This window comes from Triturus cristatus, chromosome 6 (assembly GCF_964204655.1).
Source record: "Triturus cristatus chromosome 6, aTriCri1.1, whole genome shotgun sequence".
NCBI classification, from domain to species: domain Eukaryota; kingdom Metazoa; phylum Chordata; class Amphibia; order Caudata; family Salamandridae; genus Triturus; species Triturus cristatus.
The window spans coordinates 974473787-974498782 of NC_140589.1; positions in this window are offsets into that span (position 1 = coordinate 974473787).

The window sequence follows — 24996 nt, forward strand, 5'->3', positions numbered from 1 at the left end:
AAGGCTCAGCAGGTGATGGCATCTCCAGGGAGGCTCCGTCAATCCCTGAAAATGGGTCAGTGCTGGTATATTGTAGAATTCATGAGATGACATGAAACTTGGCCACCCTAGCTTCTCATTTAAAGGTTATTAGTTGTTACCCGGTAGACTGCAGTTTTAAAGTACCAAAATATGCATGTTGTGCCCAATTTTCGAGGGGATAACTCAGAGTAGGCAATAGTTATCACTACCAATAATTTTAAACAAAAATGGGTTTCTCATTTTGTCAGTTGCAATATTTTGTGCATCAGGCACTGGTCTGTAAAACATTTTGCACAGGTGTTCCGGGACCAGTGGTGTCTCTCCTTTACGGGCTTAACAGCTACACTACACCCTTCTTGTTTTCTGGTCCATTTTTATTATTTCAGGAGTGAATATCTATTCATGCTTGATATACTAAAAATGAAATGCATACAGCTTCGGGTCCAGCAACAGACTAAGGCAGCTAGTGATACTGTCTGATTGCTGAAGCAGCTGCACAAAGGTGCCTGTGACAGCATCTGAAAGATTGTTCAAGGTGGTGAAATCCCAGCATTGTGAGCATGTGTATGTGACTATAGGCCCTATTACGAGTCTGGTGGTCCGAGGATCTCCATGCTCATGGTGGCCCGACGATGGCAGACCCAGCCACCTCCGCACTGGCTGTCTGACCGCCCCATTAGGATTTGGGAGGTCACACAGTCCTGGAACCAGCGGCTCCGCCAGGGAGCCACCATTCCCTGGCGTTGGAGTTGAAGTCAGAGTCTACTATATGCTTGGCGGGACTGTCGCGGTCCCACCAAGCATGTTACGAGTTTCCTCTCCTCCAGGGTTTACATGGAGGTTCATCCTCCATGTTAACCTCAGAGGAGAGGAAACAGGCCCCCCAGTGTCTCAGCCGCATGTGGATGCACACAAGGGGCCTAGCATGTGCCCCCCTGTCTGCATGCACATGAGTTCCTGCACAGCATGGACTTTCTAGTCCATGCCATGCAGGAACCTTGTAGTGCTGTCCCATGGTGGTGCCTTTTTCAAAGGTACCGCCTTGCTGCCCACCTGTCAGACTACTGAAAAGTCGTAATCTGGCAGGCGGGCTGTGGCGACCTTTGGCGTAGCAGTGTAGTGGTGTTTTGCACTGCCGTGCCACCGCTTCCCCCAAAAGTCATAATCGGGCTGTTAGTGTGCGAGTTAAAGTAAGAGATAGTTTGTGGAGGAGTGAGTCAGAGTGAGTGAGAATGAGTGACAGTAAGAGCGAGTATGTTTAAAAATAAATGTGAGTGAGGGAGAATGACAGTGAATGTAACTGGGGGCTGCTGTGTGTGAGACTAAGTGAGTCACAGTAAAACTGAGTAATCGAGAATGAGTGAAAATGAGTGGGACTCAGTGAGACAGAGTTGGTCAGAGAACAATGTGTGCTTTAGTGAAACTGAGTGAGTCAGAGTGAGAGTCAGCTTAGTGCAAGCAAGAATGAGAGAACCCTTCATGATGAAGCTCATTTGCATTAAAGTCATGACTTATGCAGCACCACTTTTAAAGGTCACCAGCCGACACTGTATCCATTTATGAAGAACTGTTAAAAAATATGTAGGGCGGGCCCCAGGTCTAGATGGGGTTCCATCTGACCTCTTCCTCCACAATAAAATCTGTTGGAGCAAGTACATTGCACTGGTGGCTAATGCCGTGGCTGAAGGCGCCCCAGTGCCTAAATCATGGGGGGGCGCCGTTATAGTCCCCATTTTTAAAAAGGGAGACAAGACACTCCCAGGGAATTACAGACCTATTAGCTTAATAGACACAATCCAGAAGATTATCGGGAGGTTGGTCTTGAACGCGATAATGGACTGGATCGAAGACAATAGGATTTTGTCTTCTTTCCAGGCTGGTTTTCGTAAATTTACCAGCACTGTGGATCAGGTCTTTCGCTTTGTCCAATTATACTGGAAGGTAGTAACCTTGGGCAAGGGCAGTCTCTACGTCGCTTTTGTGGACCTTAGAGCTGCCTTTGACCTTGTGCCCCGTCCGGGGTTGTGGTTTGTTCTTGAAGAGTTGGGCCTTCCCCTGGAACTTTTGACTCTGGTTATGCGGCTCCATGAGTCTAATTTTGCTCAAATTCAATGGGGAGGACCCGGGGAAGTCACCTCTGAGTTTCCAGTAGAGTGCGGTGTGCGCCAAGGTTGCACAATGGCCCCCACGCTCTTTTCCCTGTATATTAACGAAGTAGTAGATCGAATGCTAGGTGTTAACACTGATGCCCCAAAGCTGGCTGGGGTTCTTACCTCAATATTAATGTTTGCGGACAATACTCTTATCGTATCGAAAACTCCGAGTGGTCTGCAAAGGGCTTTGACAGTGTTTGATGATTTTTGTCACGACTATGGTCTAGAAGTAAACGTGGCCAAGACCAAACTTATGGTTTTTAATCCTCACTCTAACTATAAAGCGGGAAAGTTTCTTATGAATGGGCAGTCGCTTGAAGAGGTTAACAGCTTTGTCTATTTAGGAATGCATGTGACTAATGACATCAAGTGGAGGAGGCATATAGATATGTCTACAAAATTTAGACAGATATCAGGAGCCCTGACCAGTGAGCACAAAAAATCTTTTAGTAAACCTATTAAACCTGTGCTCCAAGTTTATGAGGCCAAGGCTTTAAGTTCTGTGCTGTATGGGGCTGAGCTATGGGGTTTCGACGCGTTAACTTCTTTAACAGCTGTCGAAAATAAATTCTTCCGTAGCATAACTGGCCTTCCCTAGAGCACGCCCTTGGTACCACTGCGGTATGATCTAGGTAGGAAGGCTATTAAGGACTTAGCCAGACTTCGTCCGGTTCTATACTGGCGGAGGCTTTGGACCACCCCGGAGCTTTCTTCTTATGCCACGGGTCTTATGGACGTAATAAAATCTGATACGTTCCACAAGATCGGGTGGCTGAGGAACCTCCGTGTGTCTTTGTTAGATTTAGGATTAGAGGGGCTGTGGAGTGATCCGGTGGCTGCTTTGTTCCCCCCTAAGAATCTCCTGAAAACGCTTTATTGGGAAAAGGTTGACCACCGAGCCTGGAGTGACACCAATTCCCCCAGGCTGACCAGCCGGTATCTGGAGGCTAAGGTTACACCTGCTCTTGAACCTTATTGGGATTTGATTACTCACCCGAGAGTCAGGAAACACTATTTTCAACTCAGAGCAGGTTCTCTTCCACTTAGGTCTTTTACTAGAGGGTGGTCTGGTACAAGCACAGATATATGTCCTGCTTGTAGTTCCTACGATGAAACAACTGCCCACTTTTTGTTTGTTTGCCCTGCATATGCTATTCCTAGACGAGTGTGGTTATCCCCCATGTGTAAATCTTTGGCCACAAGGAGTTGTGCTGTTGCTTTAAGAATCATATGTACAAGCACTTCTCCGATTGTTTCAATTGCTTCAGCTAAATATCTGGGGTGGGCTTGGTCTTTGAGGCATAAGGCTCTCGTGAAAATTTTGGGAGCACCTTCATGAGGGTTCATGCTGATGGGATATTGGTTGACTCTATCCTTGTCCTAACAGATATATTACTTCTTTTTTGTATAGTATTTTTACTCATTTTTACACATTGTAATTCATCCTTAGTCTATTGATATGTTTAATGTTTTTTTAACTAGGCTGTTTTAAGTATTTATTGAATGACTGTATGTATTGTACAGGGGATTTTTATTGTTGTTTATTGTTGTATATGTTTGTGTCCTATATGAATTTTTTAAAATTCGAATAAAGACTATGATGATGATGTTAAAAAATATTTTTTAACAATGATAGCAATGACAGTCAATGCCTAATAAACATTCATTCAGTTTTCCTGAAAACCTGTGCGAATGGAAATTTTTGCAGTGTGAGCTATTAGCACAACGGCTGCATCACAAACTTGCAGGCAGGTCTCAAAAAGTCAGCGCTCAGTTTTTGCCCACTATTTATGGCTATCTGTATGTACATTTGACCTCAGGTCTCTAGATTTAGGTCCAGTATCCCAGTTTCCAGACCAGAAACCACATATCTGCACATTTTAGTTATTCATTTTGTGCATGCACCACGGTCTGGCCCTAAGAATCCTTCTTTATTTCTTTATAAATTGTGCGTTGGTTTATTTAGTTTTTTTAATTCCTCGACAGCTGGTGCATTTTCAAGCCCTTGAGCTCGAACAAAGGTTTTTGGTCCCACCGGCAATAACAGGTCTTTGATAATGAGGTCCTTAAAGGTGATGATAAAGGTCCCCAAGATTTTTATTACTAAATCTAACAAAAATATGTAATGAGATCACATTTACCTTTCTCAAAATGTTGCACAGCGAAAAACATTGGCTTAAGCAGTCAGCTTGCCAAGACAAATGAAGTTATATAATAAGTGGAAATGTTTTCGATTTGGAGTATTAATTTATAACGAGCCTTAGTCACCTTAGGGGCATATTATCAAGGACGGCGTTAAAAATGATCGCCGGTTTAGCGGCAGAAAACTGCCGCTAATGCGGCGATAATGGGCTTGATAATATGCCCTTGAGAATTCCAATAGAAGTCCATGTTTTGGTGTCAACATGGGCTTCTATTGGAATTCTCCAGGGCATATAATCAAGCCCATTAACGCCGCTTTAGCGGCAGCTTTCTGCCGCTAAACTGGCGATAATTTTAACGCCGTCCTTGATAATATGCCCCTTGGTTCATTGTATTTCATGCCGTTTGCTGTGTACCTTGTATTGTCCTAACAGGTCGTTCCCGTCAGGTGACAAACTGGATAAGCCTGACCAGGTTTTTATAAGTAAAATAGGAACATCAGTAGCTCTAACTCTTCGCCTGGGCCATGGTGATGACACTCCTGGGCCCTGGCAATCTGTAGATGCATTATCTAATTCGTTTTCCATGTTTGTCCTGATGAATCACAGCAGATCTTTTTTTTTACTGAGATAAGGCAAGAAACATGTTGACCTCACGAAAAATCAGCCACCAGAGATCATTGCCTCCATCGGTGGCCCCCACACTTTTAATCAGATTGGTGGACACGCAGAATAATAACTATTTAGTCCTGTACCCTACCTGATCTTTTTTAATCACTTACCACTCTCCACTAGCACCAGCACACACTTACACCTAGGACCCTATGCAGACACTTCACAAAATGTCCTTGGATAAAAGATCTCCGCTAAAGAGCCACCTGAGGGTGACCATGGAGGATTGCAGCGCCACCTCCACGTGAAGCATGACACCCTGTAAGAGTGTGTGAGGCCTTAAATTCTAAAAGGGAACACCCCCCTGCCTCCGTACCCCACTTGACTTGTTAGGACTTTTTTAGATGGTACTCATCTTTTTCACAGGTCCTGCATACCTATGAGACTATTCACATTACCATACAGCATTCCTTTAGAGTCAGCCCTATTTGCACTGACAATGATTGTTTTTTTTGTTTTTTTTAGCAACAAACAGCTGCTACAGGGTTTTTTTCTCTGAAAAACAAAAACGTTGGCAAGCATGTGAAACAACATGGTGGCCACACCGCAAATTTCATGCCATTTTCTGCAACCAACGCTCCAATAATTTTATTACAGATCCCCCCTGGGCAGTTGGGGATCTTTAAATAAATTAATTTTCCTACATTGTGGGGTGAAGGAGGGTGGGTGCCATAGCCTCCGATAATATGTCAGGCACAAGAAGGGTTACGCTCCAGCCCATAAATCTGCCTTTTAGCCAGCTCTAATTCTTTCCCCAAACTCCTTGACCTTAACAGTGTTACTGTAAATGTGTCGAATTTGATCTAGTGATAAGTGTTGTTGTTATGGTGTCTACATAGCTGTATGATGATATAGTGGACATCATCTAGTCAGTGAAAGACAACATTATTTAAGCATGTGAATTAGACTCACATATTTTTTTTTAATTTCAATTCCACAGTCCACATTTTTTAGTATATTTTTCAGTGTAGCCAGTTTTAGAGAGACCCAGTGAATCCAAACGTTTGTAAAAATAAGACATTCAAGATAATCTAGGACGGAGTTGCTAGCACTTGTGATCCATATATTATTAATAATGTGGCCTTAGCTGCTTGCCTATGTATGTCCGAAGGGGCATATGTACAAGGAGCTAACGCTGCATTAGCGGCATTTTTTTGACGGTTTTGCGGCGATATTTTTATCCAAATATGTACAAACTGCCGCTAACCTCTGTTAGCGGCAGTTGTCCGGTGAAAATGTACTTTCTAAAGATCGCCACTTCTGTAAGCGATAATGACATGCAAGGGAGGCATTCCCGGCGAAAAACGGCCGCTAACCACACTTCACGATATGTACAAAGCGATTCTAGAAGTTTGGAACACCAAAAAAACTGCAGCTAACTGCAGTTAGAGGCAGTTTTTTAAGACCAGAAAATAGCTGATCTTAAAAATGGAGATAAGCCTTGGGACCTCATTTCAGCAGGTTTTAGTGCTGGGCAGCGCTGCAAGCAATGGTGCTGCGTTGCCCTGTGACAAAACTACAGGGCAGGAATGCGCACCATCAATAATATAGTGCACATTCCTGGGCCTCAGTCATGAAAAGTGTTGCAGTGCTGCGACAATACAGCGTTGCAACGCTTTTCACTACCCCCTTCTTGCGACACCACAGTGCGCTGTATTCACTGGACAGCGCTCCGTGACCCAAGTAATGACAGATATGCCTGGAATCCTGACGTATCTGTCTGCACCAAAGTCACGCATTGCTGCAGTCGTGTCACATCCATGATGCAACTCCAGCAATGCATGGGGCCAGCCTATCCCTGTGGTACAGCCTCAACCTTACCCATACCATGAGGCAGACTTAAGGTACTGACGTAGTGCCATCCTTGAGGAGTGCCAGGGTGTCGGTGCAGTTGGAGATCCATCGGTGGCAGTTGCGCGCTGCGGGGTTATCGTCTGTAAGCGTTGGTGTAGTGGTGGTGCTGAGGAAGTTGACGAGACGTTCTTCATTGGCCTTGATCCAGCTGCGAGGGGGGCGATGATGGCGATGGTGTACAGTGGGCATGGTGAAACCGTGATGTATTCAATGATGGCTGGTCTAGGGGAATCCGGTGGTGCGGCTGTAGTTGAAGTTCCCTCTGGCGGAGGATACGTGATCGACCATGTGTCCTGCTCTGTGGCTTGCTGCGGTGAGTAGCTGCTTGAGTCTGATGTTGGGGAGCTTCCCCAGGAGGGGGTGGTGTTCTGGTCACAGGGGTTGTCCACTGAGTAGGATGACGTCGGTGGCTGGGAGAGCTTGGGGTGCAATGAGGTCTACAATGTTATCAAAGAATGGGGTCCATGGCCCGGGGTGCCTGCATATGAGGGTGCCACAGAGGATGGGGTTGGGGTTGGTCCGGATCTGGAAGTTGAGGTGTTGAATGATCTTGTTGGGTCATTAGAGTGTTTGGTCAGTCGGAGTGTGCTTTTGTAGGTGATGGCAATGCCTCCTCCTGGACGGCCGGGGTGGTCCTTATAGGTGATTTAGTAGCCATCAGTGATGGCGATGTCTGGTCCGGAGCATATGTTGTTCCTGGCAGGCAATGTGGCGTCCGGGATTGATGGCGAGGAGGGTGCTGGTGCCGTAGCGGTGGAGTGTCAGGGTCTTTGGTGCTGAGCACGGTCCAGGGTCAGACGGACGTAGACGGGCTTGCCTATGGCTTGTCTTTGGCACGGGAGACGTCCATCACAATGCAGGCATTACATCGTAATGCCTTTACAACGCAACTCCAACAATGCAGGCGCCTTTACATCACATTCCATTACAACGCATTGTGAGGACAGTAGTGGGGTATTTTTAAGTTTTGGGGGGGGTATGGGTTCGGGTGTCAGAGATGAAATTTGGAGTGTATTATGGGGTGAATTTCGAAATTTGGGCTGTGTTTTGGGGTCAGTTATGAAAATTGGGTTGTGCATTTGGGTCAAATATGATTTTAGGGTGTGTTTTGGGATCTCAAAGAATTATTTTAGGGTTCAGAGTTTGCTTTGGGGTGCAAGGGTTAGTTTTAGGGTTGCACTCACTGAAGTGGGAATAGCAATATTTACATCTCCGCTACCCAACACTTTCCCTACTGTTGCAATATGCCTAGTATTAGTATGCATTGTAATGGAGTGCGATGAAATGGTATACGTCATAACTTCATATATACCTTTAGCACAACAGTGGTATGCACAGCGACCGCCATTGAGAAGTGCTGCACGGGGACTGGACAGCTGGGAGGTGGGAAACGCTGGAAAGGACACTGGATTGGGCATGGACGCGGGTGTGTGTGTATGAGGAGGGTTGTAAATCTTTAAATGAAAGAAATCTTACCTCGAGGCCGGGTCCTGTGTCTTCGTTGCTCCTGCTCTCTTGAGTCTTGTTGGACTTGGCCCTTCTGGCAGGTTCACCCCTGAACTTTTTTTGCTTTTATTGGTGACTTGATGATAGTGGTTTTTGGTTTCTGTGCACTTTCCCTGTGCCCCAGGGTAAAGTGCGTGCGCACTCTGAGTGCATGTGGTGAGATAGGCCTGCCCTCCCATAGGAATGCATGGGGAATGTATGTGTCCCTAGTAGTTCCTGATGCGTGGGGTGTGCATGGTCGAGTCTGGTATGTACAGATTTGTGTGGTTAAATGCTGCACAATGATGCATGCGGCGTGCGTGTAGCTAGTATGGAAGTGCCACTTCTAGAAGTGGGCACTTCGGTGTGCAGTGTAAAATGTGTGCCTTGTCGCGTGATTGGCTGGCTGAGGTCATGTGACGGGCTAGGGATTCCCCAGAGTCAGGAGGAGCCACCCGGTGGTGAATAGGGAGATTAGCATGCTGATGGCTGGCGAGGAGTGCACCTTGGACCTGAATAGGGCAGGGCTTTCCCCACACAATGCTGGCTCCACCCCCTGTGGTACGACTGACGACCCTAGCCCTGCCAGTGAATAGAGGGAGGGGCTGAGCACATCAAGGGTGCTCCCCAACCAGCTGCGACTGGTTTCCCCCCTCACCCTGAACCAAGAACAAAGGGTTTCACTGTATAAAAATGGGGCTGTGTCCCCACAGAAGGTGTTCTCTTCCAGGATCCTATCTGAGGGGGGCTGCTGCTGCTGCTGGACCAGAGGACCGCCACTTGGACTACCTCCCTGCCTGGAGGCCCAGTGAGCTGGCTCTGGGTCCAGCCTTGCCCCCTCCAACCCTGCCTTGCTGTATGCAGGGAAGAACTTTGCTGGACTTTGTTATTATCCTTCTTAAAGCGCTGGGAGCGCTTTATTTGCATCCCGAAGCGCCTGAAAGCGCTTTTATCTGCCCTTAGCGCTAGGAGCGCTTTATTTCTGAAAGCCGGTGCCCACCCGGCGTTTGCCCCATCTTCGCTGATCTTAAAGTCCCCTGGCAGGTGCCCACCCTGCCAGGGACATTGCCGTGGTCGTTGGCGGGTGCCCACCCCGCTTATTGGTCTTAATTTCACGGCGGGTGCCCACCCCACCGTGTATTTTTATAGCGCGAGGGAGCCTACCCCTTTTATTTCCGAAACCACCGCCGCGGCCGGGCTTCAGCCGGAAGTCAGGCAGCCCTTGCAGGACGTGGGCGGGACTTGACCCGGAAGCCAACGGGAGCCCACCCCGTGCCCCGGTGCAGCCCGGAGAAGTGAGCCGGCGGTGGAGTCCAGGCGGGAGCCCACCCCGCACTGGACTGCAACCAACGGAGGCGAGGCATCCTGGACGAAGCAGAGTCCGGCCGGGCTGACGCAGCGCGACCCAGGAGAGAGACGGAAGTGCTGGGTCCGCCCCCAGCCCCCGCCGCGAGGGAAGCGCTCGCCGGAGGGCCAAGAGCAGACCTTACCGCCGGTGAGTGAAGAGGGCAGGCCGGGGTAGTGGGTTTACCTGCATGGTTGCTCCGAACGCCAGTGCGCTCTAACGGGACTCTGCGTGGTTCCCGCCTCTGCCCCCCTGTCCCCCACAGCGGCGCCACAGTTGCGGGCCGCTCCGAGAGGGGGTATTCCTGGAATGTGAAGAGCGGCCCCGGAAGGCAGTGGGCCGCTCCAACGTTGCCCCAGAGGCGTCCTAGGGCCCACCGAGGCTCCAACGCGTGGCAGTGGTGTACAGAGCCCCGAGTACAGGCTCCAACGAAGGGGCGCATTCTTGTTGTAGAGCCTTCGAGGCTCAGGGGGCATTTCTTGTTGTAGAGCCCAGAGGGGCTCAGGGGGCCACAAGTGTTTTCTCAGAGCCCAGCGAGGCTCCAACGGAGGCCATACTTGTTCTAAGGGCCCAGAGGTGCCCAGGCCTCAGTCCCTACAGCTGCCCAGCACTTAGTGGGCAACTGCCACGTTTAGGCCCCCCCCCTGACATTGGGACACAGGGCGTCCTAGCCCCCTTCAAGGCCAGTTGGCCTAGGGACTGCCACAGGTGGTGGCTTATGTGAGTTCTTGCGCTATTGTTCCTTTCCTGCACCTCTGAATGTGTGTTTATGCGTCATGTGCCTTGTTTTACACTGCTGAATGTTTTTATACATCATGTGTTTTCCTTCCCTACACCTCTGAATGTGATGCATCATGTGTTTATGTGCTTAGACCCCTACAGGTATTGTGATACTTAGGTGGTTGCTTTCCTCCTAGTACAGGTGGTGCTAGTGAGGTCCTAGTTCCCTGCGTGATATTTTCCTAAGGTGGTTAGGGTTGCGTAGGTGGTACTTACCTGATACCAGTAGTTACTGGTTGTGGGCTACATTTGCTATTTTGTACTACGGTATTTTTTATCCTATGTGCTAATTTCTACAAAGTGCTAATTCCTGACAGTGGTCCATGTGGCCCTGTCCCCTGTACATATAATCCCTCGTAAATTCTGCCCGTGCCTGTTGGCACATTGTAGAGTGTTTGTTTTTATCTAATGTGTTTTGGTAATACAAAGGCTATTTTTATATAATACCTTGTGTGGAGTTTCCTTTGTGGTGGGCCTTGGGTGTTGTTGCTGGGTGCGCGCGCAAACGCTTTACACATCGCCTCAGAGATAAGCCTGACTGCTCGTGCCAAGCTACCAAGGGGGTGAGCAGGGGTTATCTTTGGCGTGTAACTTCCTTGCCCTGACTAGAGTGGTGGTTTCTGCCTGGCTTTGGCGCAAGCCCTAGCCAACCAGAAATCGCCATTTCTAACATTGGTGATCAGCGGTGGGATTTGGACTTGCGTTTACGCTGTACCGCAGCAGCAACTGGCTGCATTACAAAACTCTGCATTTAGATAGTCACATGGTATAGGGATTATTGTCTAAGTTTGTTTTTAAATGTCATTTCTTTGGAAATGTGTTTCTTGTGCACTGTGAGTTAGGTGTCCCTAGCTCGGGAGGGTAGATCATCCCCCTAAGTGCATTGTGTTTTCTGGATTCACCAGAGGGTGGGATCCAGTGGTGGCAGCATAATAGTGTCCAGTACATTTGTTCCCCGCCCTGTGCCCAGAGTTTGGTACCTGTGTCACGTGTGGTCAGGTTGAGGAATCAGGGGTGGTAGAAACTGCCTTACCAGTCCGAGGGGAGGGTTGTGTGTGGATGAATGGTGTGTGGCACTAGGCAAGTGAGTGTGAGTTCTCTGGGATAGAGAGCTTGCTGAACCCTTTTTGTGAATTGTGTGCTCCTGTTAAGCTCAGACCCCTAGGTTCCCGGTGTAATCTTTCACCAAAACGTCCGCCAGAATGGAGCCTGCTTGTGATCCCTATGAGCTAGCTTGGCGCCAGAGGCAGGAGTTAGAAAGGTCCTGTACAGAGAGAGAGTCCGACACTCTGTACGAACTTCAGGACCACCTGGTCCTATGGCAAAAGGGTCCATGGGATCTTGAGCACAGTACGGAAAGGGCCTGGGCCTCACACCTGGAGGGTGGTGGGTCTGTGGGGAGCCCTGAAGATTCAGAAGAGGAGGAAGAGGATGACAGTACCTGGACGCCAGTAGAGAGTGAAGACCCCATAGGTAGGGAGTCCCTTGCTGGGTCCAGCGTAGGAGGCAGGGCCTCATTCCTTTCCCTGTCCCCCGGGAGTGGGAACATAGGAGGAAAGAAAGGGAGCACCAGCTGATGTTAGAAAAGCTCAAGTTAGAGCATGCCCAGGCTATGGCGCAGCTGGAGGTCGAGAAGCAACAGCTGGATGTGGAGGAGAAAAAGTTGGAGACCGAGAGGTTCTTAGCGCAGGAGAGGATAGCGGAGGCTGAGAGGGCCTTCACCAGGGAGAAATCAGCTCTGGAGGGTGGACTATCCCCTGCACGCAGTTTTAATTTTCTGGGCTCCCCAGGGAGGGTTGAGTCCAGTGGTGGTAGCTATATAGATTGCAGTGTAGGAAATCCCAGTCCCAGTTCCCCCAGTCTGGTACCTGTTCCCCAGGAGGAGGAGTTAAGGTTAAAATTCAGGGGCAGTAGGAAACTGTCTCACCAGACTTGGGAGGAGTTTGTGGATGGATGTGAGGATGCAATGTTTGATTGGATTCCCACAACAAGTGATTTTGATATACTGTGTAATCTGGTTCTCAAAGAACACCTGCTCAGTTGTTGTGTGCCGGGGTTGCGCCAACACCTGTTGGGGTGTGGATTGTCTGAGCCCCTTGAGCTTGCAGGGGAAGCAGAGCACTGGGAAAGTGCTAGAGGTTCTCTAGAGTCATTAGGGAGTGACTCCAAAAGTAGTGGGTCAGGTATCTTCCAGCCCAGCGTGGTGGAAGAGGCTCAGTGTAGCCCAGCTAGGTCCCAGGATAGCGAGGAGGGTGTAGGGCAGGGGTCTTCAAACTGTGGGGCGCGACCCCCAGGGGGGCCGTGGAGTGATGCAAAGGGGGTCGCGCCTTCCCAGTCACACTTCTGCCCGGCCCCCCCACACTTCCCCCGTCCTGTGTCTCAGGCCGGCTGCTGCAGTGAAACTTGAGCTGCTGGGGGCTCAGTTGGGCAGTGTCTGGATTCCTATCTCCGGCACCCCTGTGTTTTTTCACAGGTCGTTAAAGACCATTTAACATGCCTTTGTAAACTGGTTACAGAGGCTTAGGTTTTTTTGCTGGTTTCAGTACCCCCTGGGTCCCCACTGTGCCTATTCCTTACATTTGGATTTTACATTCACTGCCGTAGTGTGAGAATGCATTTCATGGAAAGGAATACAAAGTTGGCTTCCTGGGGGCGCCGTGTGTGAAAAGTTTATTGTGCTTTTGAAGCACCTGCTGCAGCGTTTCTTTCCCGGCAATTACCAGGCCTCACATAAATGTCAAGATAACTCGTGTGATTAATTATCTTCCTGGAGAGAGATCAGTGTTTTGTATACTTGAGGTTTTGACTTAGGTGAAGTTAGTGCAGAGGGTTAATATGCCTGCTGCAAAGAACGTGTACCAAGTAGATTACAGGGTGCAGATCAGCAGGTTACTGCTTTCAAAAGAGACATCCTTTTGTTGCAATTTATAACTTAAAGTCCTGATATAGAATAGTGAGCTATTAACTTTCATCCTAGAACAGCATGCACACTACAAAGAATACCTTATTAGACCATTGATTAATGTTGCAAAAAGGGTTAATTTGGCTAGAAATCAATTCTTATTATTAAAGGAAACTCCCAACTATGCTGTTTCTTTTTCGACTCTGAGTTTGTGCTTCTCCACACCAAGCACTCTTGAACTATACTGCCTACCAATATGGATGACATGTGACTCCTATACTTTTAGTCCTTTGGCTTATGTAACATTTCCTATACACTGATTTACACACTTATGATTGATTGTCTCTGTGTAATGTGCGTGTGATGCAAAGTGCACGGACACCCTACACTGGTATGAGTGGCACTATATAACTAATTCAATGCATCTGAGAGTGTGGGGTTATGGAGACTTGGTCACTGTTAAAGGGTGCTAGTGAGAGAATCCGTGGTGGGGGTGGTCATTGGGGGGGCACCAACAAACATTGTCGCACAGGGCACCACCAGCACTAAAGCCGGCCCTGGGAAGTATGCACAGATAAGCGCTGAAAATACCGCTTTAGGTGACTGCTTTTTTTTGTACCGACAGGGCCATCAAAATAATCTGCTGGTAACCCTAACCATAGGACTGGAAGTTTGTTGCAGGATCAGCACATTATTTATTTCATTCACCCTCGATCCCCGATTAATGCCGCAATAGTTTAACTTAGATCTTAAAGTCTACGCCCCGTCAATAACATGCTGAGTTACTTCATGGGTCTGGGAATGCACCCTGCATTCAGACAACTCATTCCTCATTCTCGCCCTTTATTGTCACGCTCACCTTGCACTCACAGTGATCACAATGCACTCACACTGATCACCATGCACTTGCACCATTCACCCGCTCACCTTGCACTCAGTGATCACAATGCACTCACACTGATCACCATGCACTTGCACCATTCACCCGCTCACCCTGCACTCACAGTGATCACAATGCACTCACACTGATCACCATGCACTTGCACCATTCACCCGCTCACCTTGCACTCACAGTGATCACAATGCACTCACACTGATCACCATGCACTTGCACCATTCACCCGCTCACCTTGCACTCACAGTGATCATTCTGCACTCAAAATGCACTTGTCCTGCTCACACTATACCTCAACCTGCAGTCACACGAGTACACTACTCATCCTGCACTCATGTGACACTTCACTCACCTGTCACCGTCACTACTCAATATGCAACTCACTCAAACAAGCCCATCAGTAATCATACATTCATTCATACCATTCTGAACTTGCATCCGCACCCAAAATGAGAGAGGACAGCAAGGGAGTGAGAGAATTTGATTGAAGAGGTCAGGGATGAGGAGAAATGTGAATTGCCGAAGAGAAGTGTGGACACGCAAGAAGTGAGTGTGATCCAAAGGTGAGGGCTTCTGTTAGAACAAAGGGGAGATGTGAAAGAGGAATGGGGGGACTGGAGAGGTGTAAGATACAAATAGACAAAAATTTGAATGAAGAGACGAGGTGAATGAGAAGTGCTGAGGGGCACGGGAGGTGACAGGGCCAGAGAGGCCATGAGATAAATGTGAGAGACTGTTAGAGATGAGGGCAGTGAAAGGACAGAATGGCAAGAGGTGATTAAAGGTGAAGTGAGAGGTTGACTGGGGAGAGTTCAGAAGTTGTAAAAAGGGGTGAAAGAAAATGACCTGCAAAGTGAGAGAGGGATCCGGGGTTAGGAGAGGAGAGAGGGATGGAAGGGAGGGGGTGAGAGGAAAGCTGCATGTGTAAACGGTTTAACTCTACACAAAACCGCCAGGGTTTTAAGGGACCCCTGCTTCTTCCGGTCAGGGCCAGGTGAGCTTCTAATGTGGCAGCACGTATTGCTGCAGAGTGGAAGGCCCTTCACAAAGGTTGATCTTTCTGATGATAATTGCTGTATTTTGGTTATAAATGGGTACTGATTGGGTGAAATCTTTCCTCAGCGTTACTTTGTGTAACAAATATCAAAATAATGAAGCAATGCTATCCCAAAATACGCGGCATCACATAACCTCATTTACATTTTCATCCCACGCAATTTAGTCAACCGGTTTAGACATTTTTGTCAGGAGGGGGTCCTTACGCCTCAAAATGTTGACAGGGGGGTCTCGGTATCCAAAAGTTTGAAGACCTCTGGTGTAGGGGCTTACGGCCTGGCTCAGTGGAGCAGGAGTGAGAGGGTGACCGAGGGTCCCCAGACGTACGAAACCCTGCCTCAGTACTTGGATGGTTTCATGAGAGAACACCAAGTTGGGGACCTAGGCTGTCCTGTTAGCCCATTTGAGGAAGATCTCCTAGTGAGTAGAGGACCTGGAGCGCCTGTAAACAGGGCTCCTGTGGTTCTAGAGTCTGGCAGTACCGCTCCCGTAGGGAGGGTACAGGAGTCCAGCGTGAGGAGTGATTGGGGGATGAGTTTCCCAGTGGAAGAGCCAGTGGGTCAGGGACTACCCAGTTGGGCTAGGATCCCATGTAGTGACCATGGGGACACCACTTCTGTTCTGGGGGATCTCTGCGCACTGTCAGGTGGACACTGGACAGGGGACGGGAGATCCGCACCAGACAGACAGTCACCCGACTTATGTGTCGTATGTTAGCCTCAGGGGGATGGAATGTAAATCCCCAGAAGTCCTGGAATGCCAGGCGATTATTCCACCAAAGGTTCTAGGCCGGAGGTTGGAAGGCCAGGTTCAGGGTCGGCCTGACCTGAAGGGTGGGACGTCTGTAACCAGCGTCCTGACCGGTTCTTCTTCCAGAGGTACCTCCCCAGTTGGTAGGGAGCAGGGCTCTGGAAGGGGGTGCAGAGGGTGGGAGAGCCCACCTCTGACCCCGGTGCAACCTAAGGGGTTAAACCCTGGGTTGGAATGGTGTTCTAGGTGTACCCCTCGCCAGAGGAGGAGGAACCCTAGGAGAAGAGGAAGGGGGAGGAGAGCCTTCCCTGAGACTCCTGGTCCGCCTGAGGGTGTAGACCCTAGGCTGGAGAACCAGTGGCAGTCTAGTCCTGTCTTGCAGACAGGAAGAGTGGAGAATGGCCGCTATGTGCCAGGGGTTACTACCCCCCACTCTGTGGTTAGGCAAGGACCGGTGGCACCTGGGTGGCCTAGGGCCTGGTCTTGGCCGAGGACAGCTTGGGAGTACCAGTGGGGTAGCCCAGTTGGTCCAGACAGTGGGTTTAGAAGGAATTCCATGGGTTCACCGTGGCGTAGAACCGGGGGGTGTCCCTGCAGTTGCGGGCCCGCGTCCGTGTTCTATCGCCCCAAGCAGGGAAGTCCATCACGGTGGTGATTGGTCTACCCTGCGTTTTGGCTTGTTAGGGGGTTGTGTTGGACTTGGCCCTTCTGACAGGTTCACCCCTGAACTTTTTTTGCTTTTATTGGTGACTTGGTGATAGTGGTTTTTGGTTTCTGCGCACTTTCCCTGTGTCCCAGGGTAAAGTGCGTGCGCACTCTGAGTGCATGTGGTGAGATAGGCCTGGCCTCCCATAGGAATGCATGGGGAATGTATGTGTCCCTAGTAGTTCCTGATGCGTGGGGTGTGCATGGTCGAGTCTGGTATGTACAGATTCGTGTGGTTAAATGCTGCGCAATGATGCGTGCGGCGTGCGTGTAGCTAGTATGGAAGTGCCACTTCTAGAAGTGGGCACTTCGGTGTGCAGTGTAAAATGTGTGCCTTGTCGCGTGATTGGCTGGCTGAGGTCATGTGACGGGCTAGGGATTCCCCAGAGTCAGGAGGAGTCACCCGGTGGTGAATAGGGAGATTAGCATGCTGATGGCTGGGGAGGAGTGCACCTTGGACCTGAATAGGGCAGGGCTTTCCCCACACAATGCTGGCTCCGCCCCCTGTGGTGCGACTGACGACCCTAGCCCTGCCAGTGAATAGAGTGAGGGGCTGAGCACATCAAGGGTGCTCCCCAACCAGCTGCGACTGGTTTCCCCCCTCACCCTGAACCAAGAACAAAGGGTTTCACTGTATAAAAATGGGGTTGTGTCCCCACAGAAGGTGTTCTCTTCCAGGATCCTACCTGAGGGGGTCTGCTGCTGCTGCTGGACCAGAGGACCGCCACTTGGACTACCTCCCTGCCTGGAGGCCCAGTGAGCTGGCTCTGGGTCCAGCCTTGCCCCCCCAACCCTGCCTTGCTGTATGCAGGGAAGAACTTTGCTGGACTTTGTTATTATCCTTCTTAAAGCGCTGGGAGCGCTTTATTTGCATCCCGAAGCGCTTTTATCTGCCCTTAGCGCTAGGAGCGCTTTATTTCTGAAAGCCAGTGCCCACCCGGCGTTTGCCCCATCTTCGCTGATCTTAAAGTCCCCTGGCAGGTGCCCACCCTGCCAGGGACATTGCCGTGGTCGTTGGCGGGTGCCCACCCCGCTTATTGGTCTTAATTTCACGGCGGGTGCCCACCCCACCGTGTATTTCATAGCGCGAGGGAGCCTACCCCTTTTATTTCCGAAACCACCGCCGCGGCCGGGCTTCAGCCGGAAGTCAGGCAGCCCTTGCAGGACGTGGGCGGGACTTGACCTGGAAGCCAACGGGAACCCACCCCGTGCCCCGGTGCAGCCCGGAGAAGTGAGCCGGCGGTGGAGTCCAGGCGGGAGCCCACCCCGCACTGGTCTGCAACCAAAGGAGGCGAGGCCTCCTGGACGAAGCATAGTCCGGCCGGGCTGACGCAGCACGACCCAGGAGAGAGACGGAAGTGCTGGGTCCGCCCCCAGCCCCCGCCGCGAGGGAAGCGCTCGCCGGAGGGCCAAGAGCAGACCTTACCGCCGGTGAGTGAAGAGGGCAGGCCGGGGTAGTGGGTTTACCTGCATTGTTGCTCCGAGCGCCAGTGCGCTCTAATGGGACTCCGCATGGTTCCCGCCTCTGCCCCCCTGTCCCCCACAGCGGCGCCGCAGTTGCGGGCCACTCCGAGAGGGGGTATTCCTGGAATGTGAAGAGCGGCCCCGGAAGGCAGCGGGCCGCTCCAACATTGCCCCAGAGGCATCCTAGGGCCCACCGAGGCTCCAACGCGTGGCAGTGGTGTACAGAGCCCCGAGTACAGGCTCCAACGAAGGGGCGCATTCTTGTTGTAGAGCCTGCGAGGCTCAGGGGGCATTTCTTGTTGTAGAGCCCAGAGGGGCTCAGGGGGCCACGAGTGTTTTCTCAGAGCCCAGCGAGGCTCCAACGGAGGCCATACTTGTTCTAAGGGCCCAGAGGTGCCCAGGCCTCAGTCCCTACAGCTGCCCAGCACTTAGTGGACAACTGCCACATTTAGGCCCCCCCCTGACATTGGGACACAGGGAGTCCTAGCCCCCTTCAAGGCCAGTTGGCCTAGGGACTGCCACAGGTGGTGGCTTATGTGAGTTCTTGCGCTATTGTTCCTTTCCTGCACCTCTGAATGTGTGTTTATGCGTCATGTGCCTTGTTTTACACCGCTGAATGTTTTTATGCATCATGTGTTTTCCTCCTAGTACAGGTGGTGCTAGTGAGGTCCTAGTTCCCTGCGTGATATTTTCCTAAGGTGGTTAGGGTTGCGTAGGTGGTACTTACCTGATACCAGTAGTTACTGGTTGTGGGCTACATTTGCTATTTTGTACTACAGTATTTTTTATCCTATGTGCTAATTTCTACAAAGTGCTAATTCCTGACAGTGGTCCATGTGGCCCTGTCCCCTGTACATATAATCTCTTGTAAATTCTGCCCGTGCCTGTTGGCACATTGTAGAGTGTGTGTTTTTATCTAATGTGTTTTGGTAATACAAAGGCTATTTTTATATAATACCTTGTGTGGAGTTTCCTTTGTGGTGGGCCTTGGGTGTTGTTGCTGGGTGCGCGCGCAAACGCTTTAAACATCGCCTCAGAGATAAGCCTGACTGCTCGTGCCAAGCTACCAAGGGGGTGAGCAGGGGTTATCTTTGGCGTGTAACTTCCTTGCCCTGACTAGAGTGGTGGTTTCTGTCTGACTTTGGCGCAAGCCCTAGCCAACCAGAAATCGCCCTTTCTAACAAGTCTGCTTCCAGGAACAGGAAGTAGGCAGCCAGTCTCCCTTCCCTAAGCCAATCGCAATGCTGCAATGCGGCGTTGGGATTGATCATTGGTGTCAGGACAAGGCATTCACCCAGGGGCTGGAGGGGTGGGCATGTTCTCCATGCAGGCTGTAATGTAGCCTGCTTTGTGAAAAGGACAGTGTACATGACTGCTTTGGGTGGCCTTAGTGGGCCGACCAAACAGTCATTGCACACTTGAGTGGGCATGCCACTCTGCCCTTGACCAGCTTCATGAGTGGAGCAGCACGGGTCACCCTCCCGCCCGCAAAGGAAACATAGCATGATTACACCAGGAAGTTATCATCATGTGATGATTTTTCCTCTTTTTGCACTGCTTGGAAGCAGTGAGGCGGCGCTCTTCCGCCATAGATGATGACCCGCCAGGGGGGTGCCTCATCTACAGGTGCTAGGCCTGGGCGGCACTACCCCCGGGCCTCCTCTGCTATTCGGCCTTCCTTCTCCTTACCTGGACATTGACACTGTGGCACAATCCGCTGCACTCTCTACAAATCTGTAACTCAGCCAGCAGGAGGCTCAGCCAGGTGGGATTTCACAAGCCTGGGTACAGCAGTTGCCGCCAAGTCTGCTGGTGAACCTCCCAATGCAGTTGATGCAGCAGGGCCCCCTTAGGCGTGAAGTTGCAGCACTCCAGCCACACAACTGCAGCGCAGCTCAGGGGCCTCATCCTCCACAGCGTCCGGTCAGCGCAACATCATCCAGCCTGTGAAGCAGAGAGGCGCCGCCCACCGTTGGTAATCCCATCCGTGCACCCTGGTGTAGTGGTGGATCGTAGTATGCGATGCAGACCTCCCTACGTTGGTGCACAGGAGAACCTCTACCATTCACCCCTCCAAGGGGCTCAAGGCGGTCTTTTCACACAGGTCAGCAACGTTTCTCCATGCGACCTGCCAGACTTCACCACCAGGTACGGACGAGCGCCACTCCTCAATGTCTACCGCCACTGCTCATCGACTCCACAGCTCCTCCGCATTCCACTCCAGGATACAGGCGCAGGTCCAGTGAGGCATCCAGGCTCCTGGCCCAGGTCCAGCAAGGAATCCAGGCTCCAGACGCAGGTCCAGCAAGGCATCCAGGCTCCAGACGCAGGACAAGCGAGGCATCCAGGCTCCACATGCAGGTCCAGCGAGGCATCCAGACTCCAGATGCAGGTCCAGCGAGGCATCCAGCTCCAGACACAGGTCCAGCGAGGTATCCAGGCTCTCATCCTGGTCATCCTAAATGTTGGGTGGCTGGGGGGGTTGCTGATGTGTGCTGCACTTGGCTGCTCCATTCTGCATTTCATTTTTTTTTGTGTCTATTTTCTATTGGAGGTATGATTGGCTATTCTTTCCATTAGAGGCAAAAGAACTCAGGTTGGGCTGACTAACTTGTGCTTTTTTGCAGCTCACGGGCCTTTCGTTGGATTTCGCCCACTAACGCCGGAATTCCTATCGCCATCAGCTAATGTTAGCAGCGGTTTTCACCACTGATCCCTGAAGCTGTCGCCATGTAGCGACGTCTTGTACATACGTCGCTAACAAGGCGATAGTTTTCAGTGGTACACAGCGCTAAGAAAACTGCCACTAGCTAGCGTTAGCGGTAGTTTTCGCCAGTCCTTGTACATATGCCCCACAGTCTTCAGATTTTCACCAGAACACGAAATAAAATACACAACTACTTAGAAATTTTACTTAACCCCACATTATTTTTCTCCTTTTCAAAACAATGCCACAGATTTAAACAAGTCTCAGGAGAGGGAAAGAACTTCAGCAATGTCAGGGGCATTTTAGGGTCACAATTATATTCAGATATCCCATTTGAATGCTTGCAATGCTTTCCCAGTAAGGGTTCTGTGTCCATAGAAACTGAACAATATTGCTTGTTTCTAAAATGAAGGACTGGGTGACTCATATGACAATTTTAGATTTTGTCCCTCATGCTGCATTCCGTGACTTATGGGATTGCATGTATAATGCTCCTCTTACATTTTAAACTAAAAATCAGATCAGTCATAACTAAGCATTCTCTATAGTGGACAACAAATTGAGCTGACCTTTAAGGAACCACAATTCTTGTGGCACAAGACCGCTTCCCCTCCAATCAGCTAAAACCAACAGTCAGCAACCAGTGCGTAGCAAAATGGGGGGTCCTGCCCAGCAGCATGAGTTTTGGGGTAGGCTGCTCCCCCGCTCTTACATGCGTTTGTCGCAGGGGTAGCAAACACAGGAATCATCGCCAGCTCCCGCTCTTCAGCGCGGACACAGGGCGGCAAAGGCAGAGACTGCCACGGGCAGCAAAGTACATAGCTACTCCACTGTCAGCAACAAATGCTTTGCCCAGTTGAGGCCAGGCTTTTAACCATACTGAATGTGAGCAATCATGAAATAGAAACACAAGCTATTGTTTGAAGAAGGAAAATAGATTTTTCCTGAAAGCAGTGCGTCTTTTGGAAATTGGGGCATATTTATCAAATGTTTTGCGTCGCCCTTGTGCAAGCGAGGGGACGCAGGGCGACACAAAACCAAGAATTAGATTTACCAAGCCACACAAGGCCCCCATGTGTGGTAAAACTGGAGTAATGCAAGGCAGCACAAATTGTTGCTTTGCTTTACTCTGCCACAGGGAGCTGTTCCATGGGTGGAGTGTGGGTGTTCCCATGCATCCGCCAATGGATTTTCGTGAATTCTCACCATGAATTGTAGACAAGGGATTGCGCAAAAATGCTATGCCTTTATCTTAGGGAAGGCGTAACAAGCAGGAATATCTTTATTTCTCCTTATTTTTTCCTCTTTCTATGTGTCCTGCATTCTGCCAGCCAACACAAGACGAGGACGGGAATGCATCAAATAATGTTAAATATGGAGCATACCTTCCCCCTACCTCTCACGCAAGGCAGCACAGCAAGGTGTCCTGCTATGCTGTGCTTGATGGCATTTTGATAAATCTGCCTCTGAAATGCCTTGAATCATCCTGGTATGCTGCAGTGCTACGAAAATCTAACTTTAGGGGTGTCTTGTAGTCCCTATATTACCAATACAGGATCTGCGCGTTTCGGATAACATCAACTGTAGGATTGGTAGCAGACTGACTCTGAGCACCCCACCGAGAATGTTAGCCTTTCTGTTTTAGCTCGCTCACAGTGACACTAGAATTTCCTCTTATCTGGGAGAGAACATTTTCTGGCAACCTCAGAACAGGACAACCCTGATCCCCCAGGATCGTGGAAACAATGTACTACTTTTCGCTCAGTCACTCGTGCTCACTTATTTGGTCTCAGAGAGTTACAGAGAAGAAACAGTCGGGCGTGTTACAATAAGAATGTATTGCACAGTTGTTCTTCTAGTGTAAAATAGATGTGCTGCAGCAACCATTAGACAGTAGCAGATATATATGATTAGCAGTACAGAGAAAATAAAAGGATAGTACACCTCTACCATCTTGCAATAAGCATGAATAAATACAAGAATATAAAATGCTGCATAAAAGTGTGTATACTCCTACGATGCCTATCTAGATGTACCTAAGTGTACCTAGCATGTGAGTAGGTGTGAAGTCAAAAATCCCTCTAGGATTTAGTCTAACCCCATTACCTGAAGTGAGAGAGTGTGGGACCCCATCCTTGTCTTGAGTTGGACACCCTGTGAGGGATGTGTTAGAACACTGTCAACTGGAGCGTCTGCATGCAGGAGCCTCAGCATCTCTGGTCAGTGTGTCAGCCTGGAAGTCTCGGTTCCCTCTACCAACCCTAGCAAGATTTGTTGTATTTATACCAAAAGTATCTGGGGTTTCTTTGTCCCTTGTTTCTTGTATTAGCCATTGTTTTATTTGAGGATGACGTATGGGATGAACCTTGTACGTAGATATTATGCAGGTGATGTAACCTCTGCCTGGTTTCCAAGAACCCTCATGAATATTCATTCATACTATGCGAGTCCATTGATGAAGTTATAGGACGCTATTGTTCAGGGAAAAACCCTCCTTCTGCACCCAGGACTAGAACTAGGTAAAGGTTCAATCCTGAAGGCTTGTTACTGTGTAGTGTAAGGAAGATAATATTGGTGAAGTTGTATGTTATTACCCGGGCCTGTTGTAAATTGCAACTTCGATGTGATTAAGCATTTACTAAAGACATGAATTCTCCTCCCTTACACATGTTCCTTTTGTTATGTTGACTGAAGTCTGGACTCCATTTTGTATTGTCATGTCTCCACGTGCTCAACACGAGGAGAGTCTTATCTTTATGTTAGTTGCTCTTGTAATCTGCCTAGTAACAGTCTATAAATAGTCCCTTTGTCCGTCTGGCGCATGCCCAGACTTGGCCACATCTGTTATCAGTTAGTCCTTGCTTGACCATGTTTTCGCGGGCTTAAGGAGTTTGTCAGCTCCGCCCACATATCGATCTTGTATTGCAAATGTCCATAAAAGGTAACATTCCTTGTCTCATGTCGTGCCCTCCCACTTATGAGCCCCTCTGTTGTGTATAAAAGGGGACCGTGTATGCAAGTTCTTTGTGCTACTCTATGCAATACTGAAGGGTATTGTATGGATTGTAGGACCACCCTTAAGGGTTAATAAACCTTGTCTTTGTACTTTGCAGTTTCCGTGCCAACTTCCTTATAGATTCCATTGCAGGAGAGCGAACCCTTGTGTCCTGCGGGCCTAGCTGGGGCCTGTACTCATCAGGCCTATATTAGGGTACCTATATGAAACATAACAGGGGGCCGGATCAAGGACTCTTCAATCGTTCTCTTTCTTCACAAATTTCTTGCTTCAGAGAATTTGAAACACCCAAGCACGTCAGACGTTTTTGCAAGGGACCATGCCAAAAATCGAATGCAGTGCCCCACATTGCACTAACACCTGCACCTGCCTGTAAGTTAAGAATAAAATCCTCCACGTAAAGAAAACGCATTGAAGTGGCAAAGAAGTGTTAGCTGCCTCATCATTAAAAGGGCCGGTTTACTTTACATTTTTGCTTAAACATTGCATCACTGGTGCAGGGCCCGGCAGCAGCACAACCACCTCTTTAATGGCCTTGCAGACACAAATGAAAAAAACTACATTGGGAAGGCCTCTCTATTTATTTTTAATCAGAGTTGAGACATGCTTAACAGACGGAAAAGACAATAGCCCCTGGGTGGTTCCTCTCATATACCATTATATTTCTAAAAGTAATAACAACCCATGTCCCGAACACAATTATATAAGCAGTGAAAAATTATATGGCACACAAGAAAGAATACACTTTGACAGTTTGCTAAATAAACAACAAATCAGATACAAAAACAATACCCATTGGAAAATACACCTAGCAGAGTAATCATTGCAAAATAATTTTAAGCGCTCTCTCAATCAATCAGTTGACGACATTCGTGATGACTTATTTTCTATTATATTTTGTTATGCTATAGGAGGTCTGCCGCTTTCTTGTCCCTTTGACACTAACAGCTGCCTTGTTTCATCTGCTTCTCATGCTATCTTCCACTACATGTTGTGAGTGTGTTTATGAAGTGTGTTTTATTATTTGAGTTGTATCCATAGCATTCCAGT